This window comes from Nymphaea colorata, chromosome 12 (genome assembly GCF_008831285.2).
Source record: "Nymphaea colorata isolate Beijing-Zhang1983 chromosome 12, ASM883128v2, whole genome shotgun sequence".
Classification (NCBI taxonomy): Eukaryota; Viridiplantae; Streptophyta; class Magnoliopsida; order Nymphaeales; family Nymphaeaceae; genus Nymphaea; species Nymphaea colorata.
This window is the reverse complement of record NC_045149.1, coordinates 10,852,594-10,863,129: the sequence shown is the minus strand read 5'-3', so window position 1 is coordinate 10,863,129 and position 10,536 is coordinate 10,852,594.

The following is a 10,536-nucleotide window of genomic DNA, read 5'->3' as shown; positions in this document are numbered from 1 at the left end:
TTCCATGAAAAAACAAGGTCGATTACCAAGGTGGAGAAGGAGTTCTTGTAGGCAATGGTGCTAAGGCTCCAATTTCTCATATCGGTAATATATTTTTCAACTCAATCTCTTGTTTCTTTCAATGAAAAAATGCATTGCTTGTGTCAACTGTCAGCCAAAATCTTATGTCTATCCCTCGTTTACCAAAGACAACAATTGCTTGATGGAATTTGATGTTAATGGTTTGTTGTTAGAGATTTGCAGACAGGGCCAGCACTTTACAAGGGAAAAACTAAGGATGATCTATACATATAGTCGGATGAATCCAGCAAAGGATCTAAGCGTGCTCTTATTGCGTAGATTCTAGATGTCTTTCAGTCAATCTTTGGCACCAACGACTGGGTCATTCTTATTTGCTGACATTAAATTTATTAAAGAAAAATAATTATGTGCCTGTGGGTGATAGTGAACTTGATTTCTGTTCTAGTTGTGTTTTGGCTAAGATGCACCGATTGCCATTTGATTTTAGTTTAAGTACTAGCATTCATCCACTTCATTTACTTCAAGCCGACCTTTGGGGGCCTACCCCAACGTGGTCTAGAGAAGGCTACAAATATTATCTATTGATTTTGAATGACTTTTCATGCTTTAGTTAGATTTTTCTCCTTGTTAGAAATCAAACACACTGCCATGTTTTCAAAATTTTATGATGCTTGTTGAAAAACAATTGGGAATGAGATGAAAATTGTCCATGGTGATTCTGGTGGCGAGCTTCTAAGCAATGACTTCTCAAACTTTCTCAGCTCAAATGAAATAAAGAGATGACTTTCTTGCCCCCCCATGCACCTCAACAAAATGGCATTGTGGAGAGAAAACACTACCATGTTGTTGAGACCAACTTAAGTATGATGGTTCATGTGTCTCTCCCCTCAGCATTTTTGGGTTGATTCTCTTAGAACAGTAGTTCACAACACCAACCGATTGCTTAGTCTAAAACTCAAAAATAAATCTCCATTTGAAATAGTTTTCAAAACTGCTCCTCAACATGATTATTTTCAAGTTTTTGGATGTACATGCTATCCCTTTCTTGTGCCATATAGAAAGTCTAAACTCTCTCCAAAATCCAAAGCATGTGTTTTTCTTGGCCATGACACATGTCATAAAAGATACATATGTTTGGAGCATATTACAAACATGGTCTTTATTAGCAGACATGTTGTTTTCAACCAGACAAATGTTTTATTTCATTGATGTGGTTCTCCAACCACTGAAAGGGACATTGGAAAATGGATTTCTAATAATCTGGACTTGCCACTAGTTGAGACTCAAATAGAAGACAGCACCAAGAAAGCTGGATATGGTCCAAATGGATCCAAATATATATTTTTACCCGGTCCAAATTCATGGAAGAAGACCAGACTCAAAACAATCATTCGATCAATTCAATTGGTTAAGGTCTTACTTATAATAAGGGGATTCAAGAAAATGCTATTGTCCCATCTCCTCCAAATCTTGCCATTGACGTCTCAAGTAGGGCTCGCCCCATGATCATAGGGTCCCAAGATGGAATTAGGCGACCCAAGGTTTACATGGCTGCAACATCTCTAAAAGAAAGAGAACCAAAAAGTCTTGAGGAGGCTTTAAAAGATCTACAATGGATTGAAGCCATGCAAAGTGAAATGGATGCCCTTTACAAAAATCAAACTTGGAACCTTGTCTCACCACTTGAGGGAGTTAATCTAGTCAAATGTAAGTGGGTTTTTAAAATCAAGAGATGTTCATATGGGATAATTGCTCGCTACAAGTCCAGACTTGTGGCCAAAGGTTATAGCGAGAATGAAAGAATTGATTATTCTAACACATATAGTAAATGATGAAACCTACCACTATATGGGTTGTTCTTTCTATTGTCATGTCCAAAGGTTGGTCTATCCATCAATTGGATGTTAACAATGTCTTTCTTCATCGCATTATAAAGGAAGAAGATTTTATGACTCAACCATCAGCATTTGAGAATACAACTAAGGCCCACCAAATATATCACCTTAAAAAGGCACTTTATGGCTTAAAGCAAGCATCCGGGGCTTGCTTTGAAAGATTTAAATGATATCTTCTTGAAAATGGGTTTAGAGAGTCATTGGTTGACACTTCAGTTTTTATTAGAAAAACTCAACATGAAATCATCTTTCTACATATATATGTAGATGATATAATTATTACAGAAAATAATCCTCAGGAAATTCAAAGGATTATACATGGTTTTGGACAAGCCTTTTCTATAAAAGATGTTGGAAATTACATTTTCTCTTAGGCATTGAAGTGTCACATCAAAATCACATAATTTTTTTCTCGCAAGGAAAATATATCAGAGATATTTTAAGGCGAGCAAACATGAAAAATGCAAATTCTTGTGTCATGCCTACTACTCCAAATGTTGAAAAAATAGAAAATGAAACTCAGTACAGACAGACCAGTATGACACTTTAACATGCCCAAATATTACTTTTGCAGTGAATAAAGCTTGCCAGTTGATGCACCAACCTACTTCAACTCATTGGACTCATGTCCAAAGAATTTTACGATATCTTAAAGGTACCATGCAACAAGGATTTGAAATATCAAAAACTAATTCATTCATTTTATTTGCTTACTCTGACGCAGATTGGGCTGGGTGCCCTGACGGCTTAGGATCCACTAGTGGCTATGTCACAAAAATTGCACACAATGTCATATTTTGAAGATCTACCAAACAACAGAGTGGCAAAATCTAGCATAAAGGAAGAGTCCAAGGCCATTGCATGAGCTCTTTCAGTCTGAGGAAAAACCAATTTTGTGGTGCGAAAATATTGAAGCAACATATTTGGCAGCAAATCCAGCGTTCCATGCATGAACCAAACACATAGAAATTGACTATCATTTTGTGAGAGAGAAGTTGGCAGACAATAAAATTGAGATTAAATATGTTCAGGAAGAAAAGCAATTAGCTGATCTTTTTTACAAACCCATTACCAAGACCAAGGTTTCATTTTCTCAAGAAAATGCTAAATGTCTTTGAAATGGAGATTGGATCAAAGGGGCAAGAGATAAGGTTGCTGATCTTGTTCATCCAATATTCTTGCCAATCTTGAAAAATAAATTAAATTACTTGGATCAAGTCGAATATGGAAGAAATGTGATTGACACACAAAAGAAGAAAGCAACAAATGCTCCAACACACAAAGATACCAAAATCGGTTCCAAAGGGAAAGAGATTCAAATTTGTAATAATCAAGATCCAAAAATATTGGATCTTGATAAACCTGCCCGAAAATTCCTATTTAGCTTTCTTTGCTCTTCTCAAATTTCAACATGAATGTAAAGAAAGAACAATTCCAAAGTTGTGAAGGAGAGGAATACTTCGTGGACGTAGGTCGAGTTTGACCAAAACCACGTAACTGTTTTGTGTGTGCCTTATCTCTCTCTCTCTTTCTCTCACTTTCTACATTTTTACATGATGTAGTACTAGTTGATGTGCAACACAGACACATCCTTGAAATATTGATGTAGCCTTGGACCTCGAAGGCTGGGGAAAAGGAAACAGTTTCTTTTCACTTGGGCAACGAGATTCTCCTCCTGCACACCTAAATTATGTCTGGAATTGTTTGTTAGTTTTGTCTGACCTAATGAATTATGTGATAGTAGCCTTCCAAATGTCGAAGAAACCACTTGTTCTTCATCTCATTGAACCGACTGTGCCATTCCACAAAGCATGCCGAAGGTTCTTCCAGAGCCAAATTTCCTCACAACCTGCACCCAGATATTCACAGCCCAAACCGCGATAAATAAAACAGGTGCCCCTCAACTTCAGTAGAACACCTGGACAGAACGCTCAGCAGGCCCTAGAGCCTTGTAATGGTGTGTGTCTGTGTGTATGCAAAATAATTGAAATCTGATAGCTTATATATAAGGGACATATATAACTTTATAAAGGCATGTTAAATGGAAAGCGTCATCATATTCTTGCCGATTGAGTAGGGAGTTTATCACATAGAAAAGAGTATGGAGTTTATCACATAAAAAAGATGCGATAGTGCCTCCCCTAACCTCTTAGGCCCCTCGATTCAGAGTTTGCTTTCAGACCAATATGCATATAAAAAGTCAGACATACATTGAAAAGACAAAAAAAATGTATAGCTGCACTAAGAGATTTAGACCAGCCAGCAACATATATATATATATATATATATATAAAGAAAAAGCTGGTGGCAAATCAAGGCCGCTCGGTCACGGCAATATGGCTACATGCACCTTGGAGTCATATAAATATCATATACATGTATATAAAAAGAACATACCCTATTCCATCCAGAGGTTGGGAGAGAGAGAGAGATCTAGAATTGCTTGGGGCTCAGCTTCTTACATATATCACAAATAAATCAGATTAATTTGTTACATTTAAAGAGTTTTGTTGAAAGCATCGTTACAACCAACACAACATACTCAACGGCTCCTCTCAAACTTGCCTCATTGAAATCTTTGTGAACGTTGGAAGTATTACTACCATTCTCGTTAGTTTGCTCAATAATCTTGATTCCTATATGTAAAGTTCACCAACGTTCACATATGTTGCTGCTTTCCTCATGCATTATATATATCCTTGTAAAACAAAGAACAAAAATGAGAAAAAAAGAGAAAATCAAAGGGGTTGCTGCTCTGGTGATATTCGTGGATGTAGGTCTATGAACCGAACCACGTAAAATTGGCATTTCAATTCTTGATTCTTCCCTTCTCTCCCTTTTCAACATGGTATCAAAGCTAATCTGACCTCTGAGAAATTCCGACCATCGCGGTGGCGCAGAAGCTGAACTCCGCCGCTCTGTTTCAGGAACTACCAACACGCAACAGGGATTTTGGATCTCAACGCTGTTTTCCTGTGTAGCTCCATTGGACGTGAAATTTGGAGCATCCACTCCTCAACTTGTTGACAACCTACTATCAAATTTTCAGGCAAATCAGAGCTGTCTGTGATTTTTAAAAAAATCTGCAAGTCATCTGGCCCTGTTCTATTCCTGAACATGCTTGTGCGACTCAGAGGCAGAAACTCTCAACGAGTCACATCCTGGAGACTGATCTCGGTCTGATCTCTTGGGCGTTTCATCTGCATCCTATCAGCCATCTTCAGCCCAAATTTCAGGCTAATCGGAGCAAGGGGTGATTTTTGGCGATTTTTGAAAGAAGGACATATCAGACCTGTTCGTGTGAACATTACCAGCGAGAGAAAACAGCTTGTCTCACGTTTAAAGATTCAATCGGCGTCCAACAAATCGACAATGATAGCTGCTAGAAGGATCGTCTGCCTGTCACCATGACAGAAGATTCAAGCGTCAGAACCACCAGCAGGGTGGTAGAAAAAATTATTGTGTAGGAGCAACCAAGCCCTGCAAACTAATTACTTTTGTACTTCTAAATGGCAGCAACTATTTAGCTTAGTCCAAATCGGCGATGCTCTATTGAGTGGTAGAAACAAGTTGGATTTTGTCACCAAAGATCTTCCAACACATGCTGAAACAGATCCGACCTATAGAGAATGGCGATCCACCAATCATCTCATAATGTCTTGGTTTATTAACTCCATGGAGCCTAAGGTCACTCGCGGATTCTATTTCGCAGAAACGATCATCAAATTTAGAGAAAGGCGAAAGAACTCTATAGTGAAAAAAACGACATTGCTCCTATGTATCAACTCTGTCAATGAATTTGGGATCTTAAGAAGCAAAACAAAAATTTCAGGGACCTGCTAGGCGACATCCAAGGTATGTGGGACGAACTTGACTATCTTATGGATATGTCTGCTACTCTTAGATCCAGAGAAAAAATGCGTGAACATCAGAAAGTTTTTGAACTTCTTGCGACTCTCGGCCCAGAGTATGAACTCATCCGAAGCCAAATTTTAATGTCCCCTGGAATTTTATTCTCTTAGCACTGTTTCCTCAATTCTTATGAGAGATGATTCTAGAAAAAAAAGTAATGCTTCAAAATTCTGATTCTCTTAAAGAGAACTCTAGCAATATAAAACAGGTCTCCTTTTATGGAGCTGATAAAAGTAGTGAACAGAAGTGGAAGAACCGTCCAAATCGATTCTGTTCACATTACAAAAAGTAGGGTCATACCAAGGAAAGGTGCTTGTTCCTCCATGGAAAACCCACCACCACAAGGGGAGAAAAAAGAGAGAAAGGAAGCACCACTACCATAGTCAACGTTGCAGCCAAATCTCTTGATACTAGAAAAAATCAACGAACTGCTGAAAAATGTCAAGGATCACCAGGGTAAAGAACAACAAAATAGTATGGTAGCTTCAGCTAGTGTTACCAGTAACGCTCTTCTTTCCTTCAAATATGATTATTGGATTGTCGATTGTGGAGCTAGTGATCATATGTCTATGAACTATCAAAATCTTAGTATTATTCTTCCATAACTAGAAAACCCACCATCATGAGGGCAGAAAAAAGAGAGAAAGGAAGCACTACTACCATAGCCAATGTTGCAGCCAAATCTCTTGATACTTCAGATCTCCCTCAGCTGCTAGAAAAAATCAATGAACTGTTGAAAAATGTCAAGGATAACCAAGGTAAAAAATAGAAAAATAGTATGGTAGCTTCAGCTAGTGTTACCGGTAACGCTCTTCTTTCTCTCAAATCTGATTATTGGATTGTCGATTCTAGAGCTAGTGATCATATGTCTATGAACTGTCAAAATCTTAGTATTATTCTTCTATAACAAGAAAAAATTCTGTTGTTATTGCTAATGGCTCCTCTATGCATGTTCAAGGAGAAGGAGAATTAGACATTCTTAGAAATGGCCTTAAAATCTAAAGTGCTCTATATGCCAGATCTTTCAACCAACTTGCCGTTCGTTTTAAAAATTATTAGAAATTTAAATTGCCAAGTTATTTTCTCCTCTACTAACGTTGTTTTACAGGACCCTATATCGAAGAGGAAGATTGGTGAGGGAACTCACGAAAACGGGCTATATGTGCTGAAAATTAATCAACAAGCCTTGATTTTCCAAATCAACCGAGAGGGGGGAACTTTGGCATCGAAGACTTGGTCACCCATCACGTTGTGCCTTGAATATTTTGTTACCAAATTTGAATTATGACTCTCATGTTTGTGAAACATGCAAGTATGCAAAAATGTCTAGACTTCTGTTTCATGAATCCTTAAACAATGGTATGTCTCCTTTTGATATTATTCATACCGATGTGTGGGGGCCCACTCCCGTGAACTCATACTCAAATTTTCATTATTATCTCATTTTTATTGTTGATTTTTCAAAAACCACTTGAATTTATCTACTGAAAAGCAAGGATGAAGTTTTTGCAAAATTTCTAGAATTTTACAAAATGGTTGAAACTCAATTTGTAACTCGTGTAAAATGTCTTCAATCCAACAATGGCACGGAATATAAAAACCAATTCTTTGAAAAATTTAAGAAAGAAAGTGGGATGGATCATTAATTCACCTGTGTAGATACACCCCAACAAAATAGGGTGGCGAACGGAAAAATCATCACCTTCTAGAAATGACTAGGTCTTTATTGTTTGATATGAATATTCCTAAGCATTTTTGGAGTGATGCAGTTTTGACGACTTGTTATACTATCAATCGCACACCTACAAGAATTCTTGCTGGAAAAACTCCTTTGGAAGTTCTCATGAAAAGAAAATTTAAAATGAACCACATGAGAATTTTTGGATGCACTGTCTATGTTAAGAGTAAAGCTGTAGACAAACTCAGCCACAAAGCGAAAAAATGTATTTTCTTGGGCTACTCATCTACAAAAAAGGGGTTCAGATGTTATGATGTCACCACCAAGCATATTCATATCTCTCGCGATGTAGTTTTTGATGAAAAAATGTCTTATTTCTCTCACAATGCAAGACAAGGGGAGGATAGTTCCAAGCACAACATCATGGTCACGCCAAACAGTCTATCATACAATGATTTTGATATCACCATAACCCATCACCATAGTGGCTCTAAGAAAGAAGAAACCATTGAAAACCTTGAAACTGATCCTAACAATACCGAAGCCCCTTTTGAACCTCAAGCAGATCAAAATAGTGAAATTGGAGCTATAGATTTTATTGAACCTTACTTGGAGACCTTAGAATCTCAGCCGTTTGAACCCATTCTAAGGAGATCTTCTCGAAACATTCAGCCACCTAGACATTTGAAAGATTTTTTCACAAACATCACAGTCTCTCATCCCTTAGAAAAATACTTGAGTTATCGCAACCAACCCAAACACCGTGTGGCCTTCCTTAGTCGCATTGAAAAGCAAAAAGATCCTACTACATACCAAAAAGCCAAAGACCAAAAAATTTGGGTTGAAGCCATGCATGGAAAGCTAGATGCTCTCCACAAAAGTCATACATGGGAACTAGTAACTCTTCCAGTGAAAAAACGTTGGGTGCAAATGGATCTTCAAAACCAAGTACAAGAGTGATGACTTTGTTGAACACCACAAGGCATGTCTTGTTGCTAAAGGGTATACTCAAACACAAGGGTTAGACTATGAAGAAACTTTTGCTCCTATAGTAAAAATGACCACCATTGGAATTCTCCTATCCTTTGCTTGTAATCTTGAATGATCTCTATTTCAATTAGATGTGAAAAATGCTTTTTTACATGGTGACCTTCAAGAAGAAGTATATATGTTCCTACCACCAGGCCATCTTATGGAATGCACTTCAAATCTTGTTTGCAGGCTCAAGAAGTTGATTTATGGATTGAAGTAGTCTCCTACAGCTTGGTATAAAAAATTGAGCGATGCATTGGAAAACAAAAAATTCACCAAATGCTACTTAGATAATTCAGCTTTCATCAAGAGATCTGACGATAAAATTGTTGTTGTATTGATTTATGTGGATGACATAATAATAACAATGGACAAGAGATAGCTCACACCAAGTGGTATCTTCACAATACGTTTGAAATCAAGGATTTGGGGAGACTAAAGTATTTTTTAGGGATCGAAGTGGCTAGGTCCAAGAAAGGTATCTTTCTGAACCAACGCAATTACATACTTGATTTACTTAAAGAAACAAAGAAAACAAGTATCAGGCCAGTAGACACGCCCATAGAAGTCTACCTGAAACTTGACAATACCAAGGATGACCCTATTGAAAATGTGACAAGCTATCAAAGACTTGTGGAGAAATTAATCTATCTCACTGTGACACGACCTGACATCAATTATGTCGTCAGCCTGGTAAGTCAACATATGCATTCACCTAAAGCATTTCATGTCAAAGCTGTAGAAAGAATTCTCAGATACTTAAAGGAGACTACAGGTCAAGGTTTGTGGTACAAAGTGAATGGAAATGTTAACATACGAGGTTACTTGGATGCAGACTGGGTCGGTGCTTCAGATAGAAGATCAATGACAAGTTATTGTGTGTATGTTGGTGAAAATCTGGTTCCTTGAAAAAGCAAAAAACAACACACTATTTCCAGACCCAGTGCTGAGGTTAAATATAGGGCAATGGCGACTACCTCAAGTGAGCTCATTTGGATAAAATCACTCATCCAGGAACTTGGATTTGTTATCAAGTCTCCTATTCCCATGCATTGTGACAATCAAGCTGCAATTCATGTAGCTGCAAATTCAGTCTTTCACAAACGTACCAAACACATAGAAATTGATTGCCTTTATGTACGTGAAAAGGTCTAAAAAGGAGAGATTGAAGCTCCATATACTAGGAGCACAAAGCAACTAGCCGATGGGTTTACTAAAGGACATCCTACGAAGCAATTTGAAGATATTAAAAGCAAGTGGGGCTGTTTAGATCTCTACGCCCCACTTGAAGGGAAGTGTTGAAGACACCGTTACAGCCAGCGCAGCATACTCAACGGCTCCTCTCAAACTTGTCTCATTGAAATCTTTGTGAACGTTGGAAGGATTACTAACTTTCTTGTTAGTTTGCTCAATAATCTTGATTCCTATACGTAAAGTTCACCAACGTTCACATATGTTGTTGCTTTCCTCATGTATAAAAAAAGAGAAAATCAAAGGGGCTGCTGCTCTGGTGATATTCGTGGATGTAGGTCTATGAACCGAACCATGTAAAATTGGTATTTCAATTCTTGATTCTTCTCTTCTCTCCCTTTTCAACAGGTTTGAATGTCATTCTTCTCTTCTCTTCATCAACACGCACGCACACTCCCTCGCTCGCCCTCCGGATGGTGTTTCAAGATGAACCACGTCCATCGGGTATGGTAGGCCCTGCTGGGTTCCAGATCCAAAAAGGATCAAAACCCTACCCACATTTTTTCCGTCGAAAAAAGTTTGGGTAGTGTCGCAGCTGCTGCATGATCATATCATGCCTCAATAAGCAAAATGCAGCAGAAGCCCCGTGGAAGGAAGTTAAGTTTAGGATAAAAATGTTGAGGAAACTTTTCAATGAGATTCAATCAACAAGCCACTTTTCGCTTACAAACCCCGAAATGGAGTTGTGAACAATCGTGCGAGCCCAGGCGGTTGGCCACAGGCTGAGCCTGCAACCCGCAATTGGCT